Here is an 18,542-nt window from a genome sequence, read left to right as displayed (position 1 = left end):
AAGATATGTTTGATCTGCTGCCTCTGGGGCACCCTACCCAGGGGTCTGAGTTGAAATGACCTCTCCTGAGGATGCGTCATAATGTGCGTTTGCGTCCATGGAGACCTTGGAATGTGCTGGTTGTTCTTGGCCCTGCGGAACTCTCCTACCTGAACGGTTTGATACATCCCCAGTAAGAAAGCTCACCATGTGGAGACGAGAGAGGTTTCGTTTGGTGCCTCAGAAAGGCCCCGTGTGCTGGTCTACAAAAACAGTCCTCTGAGGACGGACACATGGAAACCAAAGCTAAGGTTCAGATTAGGGCCTGGGGGCCTGTCCATTTCAACCTTCTGTCTCTGGGGACACTGTCTGAGAGTCTAAGTGGAGATAGTTGCTCCGCTGGTGTCAGAGAGCCCCTCTTAGTCCAGGTTGGCCTACACTCTTGATGGCCTCAGGGGCCTTGGAGCTTTTCCCTAACCTGTAGGGTTGTGGTCAATGGATTGGGCACACTTTCCTAGGGGACGGCAGGCACAATCTTTCGCTGTGGCTCCAGAGGCCCTACCCTGGAGGTTGTGTGGGTCCAGGCTGTGGGCACAGAAGTGTGAAAACACAAACTCAGCTTATGAGTGGCGCCTAGGGTGTGGCAGGCCGGATGTACGGCCCGAGAGGGAGCTCCTGGGCCTCTGAAACAAGGGCAAGTGTGAGGCGTTCCTTCAGGCTTTTGTCTCTGGATGTTGTGTCCGGGATAGCCGTGGATTGGAGAGGTGGCCTCAGGGACTATGGACGAGTATCCCTCTCTGGGGATTTGTCCCAGCTCCCAAGTGTTCGGGGTCATTTTGTGGGAAGGGTGGATTCGTTTTGTCTGCTCATGTGTCTCTCCAAGAAATGGATCCCAGAGCAGAGCCCCAGGTACGGGCGGGGCGACTGGAAAACTCAAACACTGGTGAGGATTGGGTGCATAGGGGCTTGGCAAGCCCCATATGCAGGCTCTTGGTCCAGGCCCCGACATGCCTTTCCTTGACATGGGGCTCATGCTGAGGGTCACAGTGTGAATTTGTGCCCAAGCAGCACTCAAGTTTGGGCGTGGCATCAGGGGCCATGAAGGTTTCTCCCACCCTGAAGGCGTGACTCCATGCCAAGAGCAAGCTTTACAGCCATGGGGAAGGAGGAGTTCTGTTTTGTGCTTGCGATCCCCAGGTGTGTGGAGAATTGATATAATGTCTAGGTTCAGATATCTGAAAACCAAGGTTAGGAAGAGGTGACGGCATAAGACCATGGCGTGTCCGAAGTGCTGGGTGTGCGGCCAGCTGTCTCCTTGTCTGTATGGACGTCTGGCTCCAGGCTGTGTCAGACAGAGCATGAGTGCCCAGAGCAGCCTATCCAGTTCGGGTACCGTCGAGGCCCGAGCAGGTTCATCCTCATCTGGGTTTTCTGGAGAGCCCCACAGGGAAACGTTTTTCTTCCGTTGCGCAGACACTGGGCTGGGTTGTGGTTCTGGAGTTCCTAGTCCGGAGGGCTTGTTTGCCAGGAGTGTGAGGAAGGAAGTCTGAAAACACAAGCTAGCGTGAGGTTTGGGACCGAGGGCACGGCAGGCCCACTCTGCAGAGGCTGAATCGAGATCTCCTGCACTGAGGTCATGTCAACTATGAGACGTGCCTCAGGCTAGACTTTTTGTCCAGCATGGCCTCTTCCTGAAGGGTGTGGGGGCTTCATGAGGCCAGGGAGGTTTGCCTACGATGGGATTTGTGAACTACTCCAAATCTCAAGGTTTCCTTCTGCACGACGGTGGAGTCCTATTGGATGGTTCCAGGAGGCCCCATACGGAAATACTCGAGAGCAGGTGTCTAAGCTTGGATGCCTAGAAACGCCACCTCATATTCCCACTCTATAGTCAGGACAAGGCAGGCTCAATCTGCGGTCTCCTGGGTGAGCTACCCAGAGGGGAGAGTTGAAATGGACTCTCCTGAAGATGAGTCCTACTGTGGCTTGGTGGCCTGGGAGATCTTGGAATGTGGAGGTGGCTCAGGGACTCTGCAGGATTCTCCAAACTGAGGTGTTTGACACAGCTCCCACAAGGAAGCTTTCCATGTGGAGACGAGAGGAGTTCTGTTCAGTGCCTCAGGAAAGCCCCATATCCTGTTCTTCGAACCAAGGCCTCTGAGGAGTGACACCTGGAAACCAAAGCAAGAGTAGAGATTAGGGCCAAAGGGCCTGTCCCGCTCAACCTTCTATCTCTGTTGACATCTGTGTGCATGCCTTCGTGGAGGTAGCTGCTCAGCTTGTGTCAGAAAGCCCCTGTGTGTCCAGGGAGGCTCCCAGTAGTGGGATGTCCTCGGGGGCCTTGATGTTTCTCATATTCTGGAGGTGTGTGGCCTAAGGAATGGACACAGTTTCCCAGGAGAGAGCTGGCACGGTCCTGTGGTATGGCTCTAGAGGACCCAGCCTAGAGGCTGTGTTTGCCAGGGCTGTCGGGACAGATGTCTGAAAAAGCAAACTTGGCTCAGCTAGGGGCCAAGGTAATGGCAGGCCTGATCTCCAGTCTGTGAGGGGAGATCCTCTGGATATCAAAGTAGGGCAAGTGGGAGGCAGTCGCTCAGGCTTTTGTCTCTGGGTGTTGCGTTCAACTTGGCCGTTCAGGGTAGGGGTTGCTTCAGGGGCCCAGGAAGAGCCTTCCTCTCGGGGGATTGTCCAAGCTTCCAAGTGTTTGGGTTCATTCTGTGGGAAGGGAAGAGTACTGTTTTCTGCCACAGGGGACCCCCCCAGGAGAGGGACTCTAGAGCACAGCAGTGGGTTCCCTCAACTGGAATACACACCATCTAGTTAGTCCTGGGGGCCTATGGGCATGGCAAGCCACATATGCGGGCTCTTGGTCCAGTCACTGAGAGGCGTTACTTGAATTAGGTATTCACACTGAGGGTCACAATGTGTGTTTGTGCCCAAGGCGACCCTCACGCATGGGCGTGGCCTCATGGGCCATGCCGTTTTCTCCTACACTGAATGTTTGACTCACTGCCAGCAGCAAGGATTCTTGCCATGGGGAAGGAGGGGTTCTGACTTGTGCATCAGGTTCCCCCCTGTGCAGGGATTGGAGATAAGGTCTAGGTTCCGATGACTGAAAACCCAGGTTGGGAATGGATGGTGGCCTAAGGCAGTGGCGGGTCCAATGTTCTGGGTGTGCAGCCAGCTGTGTCGGTGTCTGTTGGAAGGTCTGGGCTCAGGCTATTTGCGACAGAGCATCAGTGTTTAAGGTAGCCTATGCAATTGGGGTGTTGCCGAGGGCCAAGCAGTTTAATCCTCCTTTGGGGTTTCTGGGCAGCACCACAGACAATGTTTTTCTCCTGGGAGGCAGGCAGAGTGCTTCATTGTGGCCCCAGAATTCCCAGGAGGGAGGGTTTGTGGGCCAGGAGTGTGAGGACGGAAGTCTGAAAACACCAGCTAGGGTGAGGATTGGAGCCAAGGGCAGAGCAGGCCCACTCTGCAGAGGCTGAATCACAATCTCCTGCATCTGAAGTCAGGCTGAAGATCAGACGTTGGCTGAGGCTGGAGGATGTGTCCATGATGGCACCTTCATGAAGCGGGGGCCTCATGAGGTCAAGGAAGTTTTCCCACGCTGAGTTTGGAGGTTGCCCCAAACCACAGGGTTTCCTTCTGCGGTACATCGAGTCCTGTGCATGGCTCTAGGACATACCGTACGGAAGGACTGGGAGCAGGGTTCGAAGGATGGATCCCTGTACAGCATGCCTCGCATTCCCATTGGCCATTAGCGACAAGATATGTTTGATCTGCTGCCTCTGGGGCACCCTACCCAGGGGTCTGAGTTGAAATGGCCTCTCCTGAGGATGCGTCATAATGTGCGTTTGCGTCCATGGAGACCTTGGAATGTGCTGGTTGTTCAGTGGCCCTGCGGAACTCTCCTACCTGAAGGGTTTGATACATCCCCAGTAAGAAAGCTCCCCATGTGGAGACGAGAGAGGTTTCGTTTGGTGCCTCAGAAAGGCCCCGTGTGCTGGTCTACAAAAACAGTCCTCTGAGGACGGACACATCGAAACCAAAGCTAAGGTTCAGATTAGGGCCTGGGGGCCTGTCCATTTCAACCTTCTGTCTCTGGGGACACTGTCTGAGAGTCTAAGTGGAGATAGTTGCTCCGCTGGTGTCAGAGAGCCCCTCTTAGTCCAGGGTGGCCTACACTCTTGATGGCCTCAGGGGCCTTGGAGCTTTTCCCTAACCTGTAGGGTTGTGGTCAATGGATTGGGCACACTTTCCTAGGGGACGGTAGGCACAATCTTTCGCTGTGGCTCCAGAGGCCCTACCCTGGAGGTTGTGTGGGTCCAGGCTGTGGGCACAGAAGTGTGAAAACACAAACTCAGCTTATGAGTGGCGCCTAGGGTGTGGCAGGCCGGATGTACGGCCCGAGAGGGAGCTCCTGGGCCTCTGAATCAAGGGCAAGTGTGAGGCATTCCTTCAGGCTTTTGTCTTTGGATGTTGTGTCCGGGATAGCCGTGGATTGGAGAGGTGGCCTCAGGGACTATGGACGAGTATCCCTCTCTGGGGATTTGTCCCAGCTCCCAAGAGTTCGGGGTCATTTTGTGGGAAGGGTGGATTCGTGTTGTCTGGCTCATGTGTCTCTCCAAGAAATGGATTCCAGAGCAGAGCCCCAGGTACGGGCGGGGCGACTGGAAAACTCAAACACTGGTGAGGATTGGGTGCATAGGGGCTTGGCAAGCCCCATATGCAGGCTCTTGGTCCAGGCCCCGACATGCCTTTCCTTGACATGGGGCTCATGCTGAGGGTCACAGTGTGAATTTGTGCCCAAGCAGCACTCAAGTTTGGGCGTGGTATCAAGGGCCATGAAGGTTTCTCCCACCCTGAAGGCGTGACTCCATGCCAAGGGCAAGCTTTACAGCCATGGGGAAGGAGGAGTTCTGTTTTGTGCTTGCGATCCCCAGGTGTGTGGAGAATTGATATAATGTCTAGGTTCAGATATCTGAAAACCAAGGTTAGGAAGAGGTGACGGCATAAGACCATGGCGTGTCCGAAGTGCTGGGTGTGCGGCCAGCTGTCTCCTTGTCTGTATGGACGTCTGGCTCCAGGCTGTGTCAGACAGAGCATGAGTGCCCAGAGCAGCCTATCCAGTTCGGGTACCGTCGAGGCCCGAGCAGGTTCATCCTCATCTGGGTTTTCTGGAGAGCCCCACAGGGAAACGTTTTTCTTCCGTTGCGCAGACACTGGGCTGGGTTGTGGTTCTGGAGTTCCTAGTCCGGAGGGCTTGTTTGCCAGGAGTGTGAGGAAGGAAGTCTGAAAACACAAGCTAGCGTGAGGTTTGGGACCGAGGGCACGGCAGGCCCACTCTGCAGAGGCTGAATCGAGATCTCCTGCACTGAGGTCATGTCAACTATGAGACGTGCCTCAGGCTAGACTTTTTGTCCAGCATGGCCTCTTCCTGAAGGGTGTGGGGGCTTCATGAGGCCAGGGAGGTTTGCCTACGATGGGATTTGTGAACTACTCCAAACCTCAAGGTTTCCTTCTGCACGACGGTGGAGTCCTATTGGATGGTTCCAGGAGGCCCCATACGGAAATACTCGAGAGCAGGTGTCTAAGCTTGGATGCCTAGGAACGCCACCTCATATTCCCACTCTATAGTCAGGACAAGGCAGGCTCAATCTGCGGTCTCCTGGGTGAGCTACCCAGAGGGGAGAGTTGAAATGGACTCTCCTGAAGATGAGTCCTACTGTGGCTTGGTGGCCTGGGAGATCTTGGAATGTGGAGGTGGCTCAGGGACTCTGCAGGATTCTCCAAACTGAGGTGTTTGACACGGCTCCCACAAGGAAGCTTTCCATGTGGAGACGAGAGGAGTTCTGTTCAGTGCCTCAGGAAAGCCCCATATCCTGTTCTTCGAACCAAGGCCTCTGAGGAGTGACACCTGGAAACCAAAGCAAGAGTAGAGATTAGGGCCAAAGGGCCTGTCCCGCTCAACCTTCTATCTCTGTTGACATCTGTGTGCATGCCTTCGTGGAGGTAGCTGCTCAGCTTGTGTCAGAAAGCCCCTGTGTGTCCAGGGAGGCTCCCAGTAGTGGGATGTCCTCGGGGGCCTTGATGTTTCTCATATTCTGGAGGTGTGTGGCCTAAGGAATGGACACAGTTTCCCAGGAGAGAGCTGGCTCGGTCCTGTGGTATGGCTCTAGAGGACCCAGCCTAGAGGCTGTGTTTGCCAGGGCAGTCGGGACAGATGTCTGAAAAAGCAAACTTGGCTCAGCTAGGGGCCAAGGTAATGGCAGGCCTGATCTCCAGTCTGTGAGGGGAGATCCTCTGGATATCAAAGGAGGGCAAGTGGGAGGCAGTCGCTCAGGCTTTTGTCTCTGGGTGTTGCGTTCAACTTGGCCGTTCAGCGTAGGGGTTGCTTCAGGGTCCAAGCTTCCAAGTGTTTGGGTTCATTCTGTGGGAAGGGAAGAGTACTGTTTTCTCCCACAGGGGACCGCCCCAGGAGAGGGACTCTAGAGCACAGCAGTGGGTTCCCTCAACTGGAATACACACCATCTAGTTAGTCCTGGGGGCCTATGGGCATGGCAAGCCACATATGCGGGCTCTTGGTCCAGTCACTGAGAGGCGTTACTTGAATTAGGTATTCACACTGAGGGTCACAATGTGTGTTTGTGCCCAAGGCGACCCTCACGCATGGGCGTGGCCTCATGGGCCATGCCGTTTTCTCCTACACTGAATGTTTGACTCACTGCCAGCAGCAAGGATTCTTGCCATGGGGAAGGAGGGGTTCTGACTTGTGCATCAGGTTCCCCCCTGTGCAGGGATTGGAGATAAGGTCTAGGTTCCGATGACTGAAAACCCAGGTTGGGAATGGATGGTGGCCTAAGGCAGTGGCGGGTCCAATGTTCTGGGTGTGCAGCCAGCTGTGTCGGTGTCTGTTGGAAGGTCTGGGCTCAGGCTATTTGCGACAGAGCATCAGTGTTTAAGGTAGCCTATGCAATTGGGGTGTTGCCGAGGGCCAAGCAGTTTAATCCTCCTTTGGGGTTTCTGGGCAGCACCACAGACAACGTTTTTCTCCTGGGAGGCAGGCAGAGTGCTTCATTGTGGCCCCAGAATTCCCAGGAGGGAGGGTTTGTGGGCCAGGAGTGTGAGGACGGAAGTCTGAAAACACCAGCTAGGGTGAGGATTGGAGCCAAGGGCAGAGCAGGCCCACTCTGCAGAGGCTGAATCAAAATCTCCTGCATCTGAAGTCAGGCTGAGGATCAGACGTTGGCTGAGGATGGAGGATGTGTCCATGATGGCACCTTCATGAAGCGGGGGCCTCATGAGGCCAAGGAAGTTTTCCCACGCTGAGTTTGGAGGTTGCCCCAAACCACAGGGTTTCCTTCTGCGGGACATTCGAGTCCTGTGCATGGCTCTAGGACATACCGTACGGAAGGACTGAGAGCAGGGTTCGAAGGATGGATCCCTGTACAGCATGCCTCGCATTCCCATTGGCCATTAGCGACAAGATATGTTTGATCTGCTGCCTCTGGGGCACCCTACCCAGGGGTCTGAGTTGAAATGACCTCTCCTGAGGATGCGTCATAATGTGCGTTTGCGTCCATGGAGACCTTGGAATGTGCTGGTTGTTCTTGGCCCTGCGGAACTCTCCTACCTGAACGGTTTGATACATCCCCAGTAAGAAAGCTCACCATGTGGAGACGAGAGAGGTTTCGTTTGGTGCCTCAGAAAGGCCCCGTGTGCTGGTCTACAAAAACAGTCCTCTGAGGACGGACACATGGAAACCAAAGCTAAGGTTCAGATTAGGGACTGGGGGCCTGTCCATTTCAACCTTCTGTCTCTGGGGACACTGTCTGAGAGTCTAAGTGGAGATAGTTGCTCCGCTGGTGTCAAAGAGCCCCTCTTAGTCCAGGTTGGCCTACACTCTTGATGGCCTCAGGGGCCTTGGAGCTTTTCCCTAACCTGTAGGGTTGTGGTCAATGGATTGGGCACACTTTCCTAGGGGACGGCAGGCACAATCTTTCGCTGTGGCTCCAGAGGCCCTACCCTGGAGGTTGTGTGGGTCCAGGCTGTGGGCACAGAAGTGTGAAAACACAAACTCAGCTTATGAGTGGCGCCTAGGGTGTGGCAGGCCGGATGTACGGCCCGAGAGGGAGCTCCTGGGCCTCTGAAACAAGGGCAAGTGTGAGGCGTTCCTTCAGGCTTTTGTCTCTGGATGTTGTGTCCGGGATAGCCGTGGATTGGAGAGGTGGCCTCAGGGACTATGGACGAGTATCCCTCTCTGGGATTTGTCCCAGCTCCCAAGTGTTCGGGGTCATTTTGTGGGAAGGGTGGATTCGTGTTGTCTGGCTCATGTGTCTCTCCAAGAAATGGATTCCAGAGCAGAGCCCCAGGTACGGGCGGGGCGACTGGAAAACTCAAACACTGGTGAGGATTGGGTGCATAGGGGCTTGGCAAGCCCCATATGCAGGCTCTTGGTCCAGGCCCCGACATGCCTTTCCTTGACATGGGGCTCATGCTGAGGGTCACAGTGTGAATTTGTGCCCAAGCAGCACTCAAGTTTGGGCGTGGCATCAGGGGCCATGAAGGTTTCTCCCACCCTGAAGGCGTGACTCCATGCCAAGAGCAAGCTTTACAGCCATGGGGAAGGAGGAGTTCTGTTTTGTGCTTGCGATCCCCAGGTGTGTGGAGAATTGATATAATGTCTAGGTTCAGATATCTGAAAACCAAGGTTAGGAAGAGGTGACGGCATAAGACCATGGCGTGTCCGAAGTGCTGGGTGTGCGGCCAGCTGTCTCCTTGTCTGTATGGACGTCTGGCTCCAGGCTGTGTCAGACAGAGCATGAGTGCCCAGAGCAGCCTATCCAGTTCGGGTACCGTCGAGGCCCGAGCAGGTTCATCCTCATCTGGGTTTCCTGGAGAGCCCCACAGGGAAACGTTTTTCTTCCGTTGCGCAGACACTGGGCTGGGTTGTGGTTCTGGAGTTCCTAGTCCGGAGGGCTTGTTTGCCAGGAGTGTGAGGAAGGAAGTCTGAAAACACAAGCTAGCGTGAGGTTTGGGACCGAGGGCACGGCAGGCCCACTCTGCAGAGGCTGAATCGAGATCTCCTGCACTGAGGTCATGTCAACTATGAGACGTGCCTCAGGCTAGACTTTTTGTCCAGCATGGCCTCTTCCTGAAGGGTGTGGGGGCTTCATGAGGCCAGGGAGGTTTGCCTACGATGGGATTTGTGAACTACTCCAAATCTCAAGGTTTCCTTCTGCACGACGGTGGAGTCCTATTGGATGGTTCCAGGAGGCCCCATACGGAAATACTCGAGAGCAGGTGTCTAAGCTTGGATGCCTAGGAACGCCACCTCATATTCCCACTCTATAGTCAGGACAAGGCAGGCTCAATCTGCGGTCTCCTGGGTGAGCTACCCAGAGGGGAGAGTTGAAATGGACTCTCCTGAAGATGAGTCCTACTGTGGCTTGGTGGCCTGGGAGATCTTGGAATGTGGAGGTGGCTCAGGGACTCTGCAGGATTCTCCAAACTGAGGTGTTTGACACGGCTCCCACAAGGAAGCTTTCCATGTGGAGACGAGAGGAGTTCTGTTCAGTGCCTCAGGAAAGCCCCATATCCTGTTCTTCGAACCAAGGCCTCTGAGGAGTGACACCTGGAAACCAAAGCAAGAGTAGAGATTAGGGCCAAAGGGCCTGTCCCGCTCAACCTTCTATCTCTGTTGACATCTGTGTGCATGCCTTCGTGGAGGTAGCTGCTCAGCTTGTGTCAGAAAGCCCCTGTGTGTCCAGGGAGGCTCCCAGTAGTGGGATGTCCTCGGGGGCCTTGATGTTTCTCATATTCTGGAGGTGTGTGGCCTAAGGAATGGACACAGTTTCCCAGGAGAGAGCTGGCACGGTCCTGTGGTATGGCTCTTGAGGACCCAGCCATTCTTGCCATGGGGAAGGAGGGGTTCTGACTTGTGCATCAGGTTCCCCCCTGTGCAGGGATTGGAGATAAGGTCTAGGTTCCGATGACTGAAAACCCAGGTTGGGAATGGATGGTGGCCTAAGGCAGTGGCGGGTCCAATGTTCTGGGTGTGCAGCCAGCTGTGTCGGTGTCTGTTGGAAGGTCTGGGCTCAGGCTATTTGCGACAGAGCATCAGTGTTTAAGGTAGCCTATGCAATTGGGGTGTTGCCGAGGGCCAAGCAGTTTAATCCTCCTTTGGGGTTTCTGGGCAGCACCACAGACAAAGTTTTTCTCCTGGGAGGCAGGCAGAGTGCTTCATTGTGGCCCCAGAATTCCCAGGAGGGAGGGTTTGTGGGCCAGGAGTGTGAGGACGGAAGTCTGAAAACACCAGCTAGGGTGAGGATTGGAGCCAAGGGCAGAGCAGGCCCACTCTGCAGAGGCTGAATCACAATCTCCTGCATCTGAAGTCAGGCTGAGGATCAGACGTTGGCTGAGGCTGGAGGATGTGTCCATGATGGCACCTTCATGAAGCGGGGGCCTCATGAGGCCAAGGAAGTTTTCCCACGCTGAGTTTGGAGGTTGCCCCAAACCACAGGGTTTCCTTCTGTGGGACATCGAGTCCTGTGCATGGCTCTAGGACATACCGTACGGAAGGACTGGGAGCAGGGTTTGAAGGATGGATCCCTGTACAGCATGCCTCGCATTCCCATTGGCCATTAGCGACAAGATATGTTTGATCTGCTGCCTCTGGGGCACCCTACCCAGGGGTCTGAGTTGAAATGGCCTCTCCTGAGGATGCGTCATAATGTGCGTTTGCGTCCATGGAGACCTTGGAATGTGCTGGTTGTTCAGTGGCCCTGCGGAACTCTCCTACCTGAAGGGTTTGATACATCCCCAGTAAGAAAGCTCCCCATGTGGAGACGAGAGAGGTTTCGTTTGGTGCCTCAGAAAGGCCCCGTGTGCTGGTCTATGAAAACAGTCCTCTGAGGACGGACACATGGAAACCAAAGCTAAGGTTCAGATTAGGGCCTGGGGGCCTGTCCATTTCAACCTTCTGTCTCTGGGGACACTGTCTGAGAGTCTAAGTGGAGATAGTTGCTCCGCTGGTGTCAGAGAGCCCCTCTTAGTCCAGGGTGGCCTACACTCTTGATGGCCTCAGGGGCCTTGGAGCTTTTCCCTAACCTGTAGGGTTGTGGTCAATGGATTGGGCACACTTTCCTAGGGGACGGCAGGCACAATCTTTCGCTGTGGCTCCAGAGGCCCTACCCTGGTGGTTGTGTGGGTCCAGGCTGTGGGCACAGAAGTGTGAAAACACAAACTCAGCTTATGAGTGGCGCCTAGGGTATGGCAGGACGGATGTACGGCCCGAGAGGGAGCTCCTGGGCCTCTGAATCAAGGGCAAGTGTGAGGCGTTCCTTCAGGCTTTTGTCTCTGGATGTTGTGTCCGGGATAGCCGTGGATTGGAGAGGTGGCTTCAGGGACTATGGACGAGTATCCCTCTCTGGGGATTTGTCCCAGCTCCCAAGAGTTCGGGGTCATTTTGTGGGAAGGGTGGATTCGTGTTGTCTGGCTCATGTGTCTCTCCAAGAAATGGATTCCAGAGCAGAGCCCCAGGTACGGGCGGGGCGACTGGAAAACTCAAACACTGGTGAGGATTGGGTGCATAGGGGCTTGGCAAGCCCCATATGCAGGCTCTTGGTCCAGGCCCCGACATGCCTTTCCTTGACATGGGGCTCATGCTGAGGGTCACAGTGTGAATTTGTGCCCAAGCAGCACTCAAGTTTGGGCGTGGCATCAGGGGCCATGAAGGTTTCTCCCACCCTGAAGGCGTGACTCCATGCCAAGAGCAAGCTTTACAGCCATGGGGAAGGAGGAGTTCTGTTTTGTGCTTGCGATCCCCAGGTGTGTGGAGAATTGATATAATGTCTAGGTTCAGATATCTGAAAACCAAGGTTAGGAAGAGGTGACGGCATAAGACCATGGCGTGTCCGAAGTGCTGGGTGTGCGGCCAGCTGTCTCCTTGTCTGTATGGACGTCTGGCTCCAGGCTGTGTCAGACAGAGCATGAGTGCCCAGAGCAGCCTATCCAGTTCGGGTACCGTCGAGGCCCGAGCAGGTTCATCCTCATCTGGGTTTCCTGGAGAGCCCCACAGGGAAACGTTTTTCTTCCGTTGCGCAGACACTGGGCTGGGTTGTGGTTCTGGAGTTCCTAGTCCGGAGGGCTTGTTTGCCAGGAGTGTGAGGAAGGAAGTCTGAAAACACAAGCTAGCGTGAGGTTTGGGACCGAGGGCACGGCAGGCCCACTCTGCAGAGGCTGAATCGAGATCTCCTGCACTGAGGTCATGTCAACTATGAGACGTGCCTCAGGCTAGACTTTTTGTCCAGCATGGCCTCTTCCTGAAGGGTGTGGGGGCTTCATGAGGCCAGGGAGGTTTGCCTACGATGGGATTTGTGAACTACTCCAAATCTCAAGGTTTCCTTCTGCACGACGGTGGAGTCCTATTGGATGGTTCCAGGAGGCCCCATACGGAAATACTCGAGAGCAGGTATCTAAGCTTGGATGCCTAGGAACGCCACCTCATATTCCCACTCTATAGTCAGGACAAGGCAGGCTCAATCTGCGGTCTCCTGGGTGAGCTACCCAGAGGGGAGAGTTGAAATGGACTCTCCTGAAGATGAGTCCTACTGTGGCTTGGTGGCCTGGGAGATCTTGGAATGTGGAGGTGGCTCAGGGACTCTGCAGGATTCTCCAAACTGAGGTGTTTGACACGGCTCCCACAAGGAAGCTTTCCATGTGGAGACGAGAGGAGTTCTGTTCAGTGCCTCAGGAAAGCCCCATATCCTGTTCTTCGAACCAAGGCCTCTGAGGAGTGACACCTGGAAACCAAAGCAAGAGTAGAGATTAGGGCCAAAGGGCCTGTCCCGCTCAACCTTCTATCTCTGTTGACATCTGTGTGCATGCCTTCGTGGAGGTAGCTGCTCAGCTTGTGTCAGAAAGCCCCTGTGTGTCCAGGGAGGCTCCCAGTAGTGGGATGTCCTCGGGGGCCTTGATGTTTCTCATATTCTGGAGGTGTGTGGCCTAAGGAATGGACACAGTTTCCCAGGAGAGAGCTGGCACGGTCCTGTGGTATGGCCCTAGAGGACCCAGCCTAGAGGCTGTGTTTGCCAGGGCTGTCGGGACAGATGTCTGAAAAAGCAAACTTGGCTCAGCTAGGGGCCAAGGTAATGGCAGGCCTGATCTCCAGTCTGTGAGGGGAGATCCTCTGGATATCAAAGGAGGGCAAGTGGGAGGCAGTCGCTCAGGCTTTTGTCTCTGGGTGTTGCGTTCAACTTGGCCGTTCAGGGTAGGGGTTGCTTCAGGTTCCAAGCTTCCAAGTGTTTGGGTTCATTCTGTGGGAAGGGAAGAGTACTGTTTTCTGCCACAGGGGACCGCCCCAGGAGAGGGACTCTAGAGCACAGCAGTGGGTTCCCTCAACTGGAATACACACCATCTAGTTAGTCCTGGGGGCCTATGGGCATGGCAAGCCACATATGCGGGCTCTTGGTCCAGTCACTGAGAGGCGTTACTTGAATTAGGTATTCACACTGAGGGTCACAATGTGTGTTTGTGCCCAAGGCGACCCTCACGCATGGGCGTGGCCTCATGGGCCATGCCGTTTTCTCCTACACTGAATGTTTGACTCACTGCCAGCAGCAAGGATTCTTGCCATGGGGAAGGAGGGGTTCTGACTTGTGCATCAGGTTCCCCCCTGTGCAGGGATTGGAGATAAGGTCTAGGTTCCGATGACTGAAAACCCAGGTTGGGAATGGATGGTGGCCTAAGGCAGTGGCGGGTCCAATGTTCTGGGTGTGCAGCCAGCTGTGTCGGTGTCTGTTGGAAGGTCTGGGCTCAGGCTATTTGCGACAGAGCATCAGTGTTTAAGGTAGCCTATGCAATTGGGGTGTTGTCGAGGGCCAAGCAGTTTAATCCTCCTTTGGGGTTTCTGGGCAGCACCACAGACAACGTTTTTCTCCTGGGAGGCAGGCAGAGTGCTTCATTGTGGCCCCAGAATTCCCAGGAGGGAGGGTTTGTGGGCCAGGAGTGTGAGGACGGAAGTCTGAAAACACCAGCTAGGGTGAGGATTGGAGCCAAGGGAGAGCAGGCCCACTCTGCAGAGGCTGAATCACAATCTCCTGCATCTGAAGTCAGGCTGAGGATCAGACGTTGGCTGAGGCTGGAGGATGTGTCCATGATTGCACCTTCATGAAGCGGGGGCCTCATGAGGCCAAGGAAGTTTTCCCACGCTGAGTTTGGAGGTTGCCCCAAACCACAGGGTTTCCTTCTGTGGGACATCGAGTCCTGTGCATGGCTCTAGGACATACCGTACGGAAGGACTTGGAGCAGGGTTCGAAGGATGGATCCCTGTACAGCATGCCTCGCATTCCCATTGGCCATTAGCGACAAGATATGTTTGATCTGCTGCCTCTGGGGCACCCTACCCAGGGGTCTGCGTTGAAATGGCCTCTCCTGAGGATGCGTCATAATGTGCGTTTGCGTCCATGGAGACCTTGGAATGTGCTGGTTGTTCAGTGGCCCTGCGGAACTCTCCTACCTGAAGGGTTTGATACATCCCCAGTAAGAAAGCTCCCCATGTGGAGACGAGAGAGGTTTCGTTTGGTGCCTCAGAAAGGCCCCGTTGTTGGTCTACAAAAACCGTCCTCTGAGGACGGATACATGGAAAACAAAGCTAAGGTTCAGATTAGGGCCTGGGGGCCTGTCCATTTCAACCTTCTGTCTCTGGGGACACTGTCTGAGAGTCTAAGTGGAGATAGTTGCTCCGCTGGTGTCAGAGAGCCCCTCTTAGTCCAGGGTGGCCTACACTCTTGATGGCCTCAGGGGCCTTGGAGCTTTTCCCTACCCTGTAGGGTTGTGGTCAATGGATTGGGCACACTTTCCTAGGGGACGGCAGGCACAATCTTTCGCTGTGGCTCCAGAGGCCCTACCCTGGGGGTTGTGTGGGTCCAGGCTGTGGGCACAGAAGTGTGAAAACACAAACTCAGCTTATGAGTGGCGCCTAGGGTGTGGCAGGCCGGATGTACGCCCCGAGAGGGAGCTCCTGGGCCTCTGAATCAAGGGCAAGTGTGAGGCGTTCCTTCAGGCTTTTGTCTATGGATGTTGTGTCCGGGATAGCCGTGGATTGGAGAGGTGGCCTCAGGGACTATGGACGAGTATCCCTCTCTGCGGATTTGTCCCAGCTCCCAAGAGTTCGGGGTCATTTTGTGGGAAGGGTGGATTCGTGTTGTCTGGCTCATGTGTCTCTCCAAGAAATGGATTCCAGAGCAGAGCCCCAGGTACGGGCGGGGCGACTGGAAAACTGAAACACTGGTGAGGATTGGGTGCATAGGGGCTTGGCAAGCCCCATATGCAGGCTCTTGGTCCAGGCCCCGACATGCCTTTCCTTGACATGGGGCTCATGCTGAGGGTCACAGTGTGAATTTGTGCCCAAGCAGCACTCAAGTTTGGGCGTGGCATCAGGGGCCATGAAGGTTTCTCCCACCCTGAAGGCGTGACTCCATGCCAAGAGCAAGCTTTACAGCCATGGGGAAGGAGGAGTTCTGTTTTGTGCTTGCGATCCCCAGGTGTGTGGAGAATTGATATAATGTCTAGGTTCAGATATCTGAAAACCAAGGTTAGGAAGAGGTGACGGCATAAGACCATGGCGTGTCCGAAGTGCTGGGTGTGCGGCCAGCTGTCTCCTTGTCTGTATGGACGTCTGGCTCCAGGCTGTGTCAGACAGAGCATGAGTGCCCAGAGCAGCCTATCCAGTTCGGGTACCGTCGAGGCCCGAACAGGTTCATCCTCATCTGGGTTTTCTGGAGAGCCCCACAGGGAAACGTTTTTCTTCCGTTGCGCAGACACTGGGCTGGGTTGTGGTTCTGGAGTTCCAAGTCCGGAGGGCTTGTTTGCCAGGAGTGTGAGGAAGGAAGTCTGAAAACACAAGCTAGCGTGAGGTTTGGGACCGAGGGCACGGCAGGCCCACTCTGCAGAGGCTGAATCGAGATCTCCTGCACTGAGGTCATGTCAACTATGAGACGTGCCTCAGGCTAGACTTTTTGTCCAGCATGGCCTCTTCCTGAAGGGTGTGGGGGCTTCATGAGGCCAGGGAGGTTTGCCTACGATGGGATTTGTGAACTACTCCAAATCTCAAGGTTTCCTTCTGCACGACGGTGGAGTCCTATTGGATGGTTCCAGGAGGCCCCATACGGAAATACTCGAGAGCAGGAGTCTAAGCTTGGATGCCTAGGAACGCCACCTCATATTCCCACTCTATAGTCAGGACAAGGCAGGCTCAATCTGCGGTCTCCTGGGTGAGCTACCCAGAGGGGAGAGTTGAAATGGACTCTCCTGAAGATGAGTCCTACTGTGGCTTGGTGGCCTGGGAGATCTTGGAATGTGGAGGTGGCTCAGGGACTCTGCAGGATTCTCCAAACTGAGGTGTTTGACACGGCTCCCACAAGGAAGCTTTCCATGTGGAGACGAGAGGAGTTCTGTTCAGTGCCTCAGGAAAGCCCCATATCCTGTTCTTCGAACCAAGGCCTCTGAGGAGTGACACCTGGAAACCAAAGCAAGAGTAGAGATTAGGGCCAAAGGGCCTGTCCCGCTCAACCTTCTATCTCTGTTGACATCTGTGTGCATGCCTTCGTGGAGGTAGCTGCTCAGCTTGTGTCAGAAAGCCCCTGTGTGTCCAGGGAGGCTCCCAGTAGTGGGATGTCCTCGGGGGCCTTGATGTTTCTCATATTCTGGAGGTGTGTGGCCTAAGGAATGGACACAGTTTCCCAGGAGAGAGCTGGCACGGTCCTGTGGTATGGCTCTAGAGGACCCAGCCTAGAGGCTGTGTTTGCCAGGGCTGTCGGGACAGATGTCTGAAAAAGCAAACTTGGCTCAGCTAGGGGCCAAGGTAATGGCAGGCCTGATCTCCAGTCTGTGAGGGGAGATCCTCTGGATATCAAAGGAGGGCAAGTGGGAGGCAGTCGCTCAGGCTTTTGTCTCTGGGTGTTGCGTTCAACTTGGCCGTTCAGGGTAGGGGTTGCTTCAGGGGCCCAGGAAGAGCCTTCCTCTCGGGGATTGTCCAAGCTTCCAAGTTTTGGGTTCATTCTGTGGGAAGGGAAGAGTACTGTTTTCTGCCACAGGGGACCCCCCCAGGAGAGGGACTCTAGAGCACAGCAGTGGGTTCCCTCAACTGGAATACACACCATCTAGTTAGTCCTGGGGGCCTATGGGCATGGCAAGCCACATATGCGGGCTCTTGGTCCAGTCACTGAGAGGCGTTACTTGAATTAGGTATTCACACTGAGGGTCACAATGTGTGTTTGTGCCCAAGGCGACCCTCACGCATGGGCGTGGCCTCATGGGCCATGCCGTTTTCTCCTACACTGAATGTTTGACTCACTGCCAGCAGCAAGGATTCTTGCCATGGGGAAGGAGGGGTTCTGACTTGTGCATCAGGTTCCCCCCTGTGCAGGGATTGGAGATAAGGTCTAGGTTCCGATGACTGAAAACCCAGGTTGGGAATGGATGGTGGCCTAAGGCAGTGGCGGGTCCAATGTTCTGGGTGTGCAGCCAGCTGTGTCGGTGTCTGTTGGAAGGTCTGGGCTCAGGCTATTTGCGACAGAGCATCAGTGTTTAAGGTAGCCTATGCAATTGGGGTGTTGCCGAGGGCCAAGCAGTTTAATCCTCCTTTGGGGTTTCTGGGCAGCACCACAGACAATGTTTTTCTCCTGGGAGGCAGGCAGAGTGCTTCATTGTGGCCCCAGAATTCCCAGGAGGGAGGGTTTGTGGGCCAGGAGTGTGAGGACGGAAGTCTGAAAACACCAGCTAGGGTGAGGATTGGAGCCAAGGGCAGAGCAGGCCCACTCTGCAGAGGCTGAATCACAATCTCCTGCATCTGAAGTCAGGCTGAGGATCAGACGTTGGCTGAGGATGGAGGATGTGTCCATGATGGCACCTTCATGAAGCGGGGGCCTCATGAGGCCAAGGAAGTTTTCCCACGCTGAGTTTGGAGGTTGCCCCAAACCACAGGGTTTCCTTCTGTGGGACATCGAGTCCTGTGCATGGCTCTAGGACATACCGTACGGAAGGACTGGGAGCAGGGTTCGAAGGATGGATCCCTGTACAGCATGCCTCGCATTCCCATTGGCCATTAGCGACAAGATATGTTTGATCTGCTGCCTCTGGGGCACCCTACCCAGGGGTCTGAGTTGAAATGGCCTCTCCTGAGGATGCGTCATAATGTGCGTTTGCGTCCAGGGAGACCTTGGAATGTGCTGGTTGTCAGTGGCCCTGCGGAACTCTCCTACCTGAAGGGTTTGATACATCCCCAGTAAGAAAGCTCCCCATGTGGAGACGAGAGAGGTTTCGTTTGGTGCCTCAGAAAGGCCCCGTGTGCTGGTCTACAAAAACAGTCCTCTGAGGACAGACACATGGAAACCAAAGCTAAGGTTCAGATTAGGGCCTGGGGGCCTGTCCATTTCAACCTTCTGTCTCTGGGGACACTGTCTGAGAGTCTAAGTGGAGATAGTTGCTCCGCTGGTGTCAGAGAGCCCCTCTTAGTCCAGGTTGGCCTACACACTTGATGGCCTCAGGGGCCTTGGAGC

Source organism: Mustela nivalis (assembly GCF_964662115.1).
Source record: "Mustela nivalis genome assembly, contig: HAP1_SCAFFOLD_379, whole genome shotgun sequence".
In the NCBI taxonomy this organism is placed as follows: Eukaryota; Metazoa; Chordata; class Mammalia; order Carnivora; family Mustelidae; genus Mustela; species Mustela nivalis.
This window is presented reverse-complemented; position numbering follows the sequence as displayed.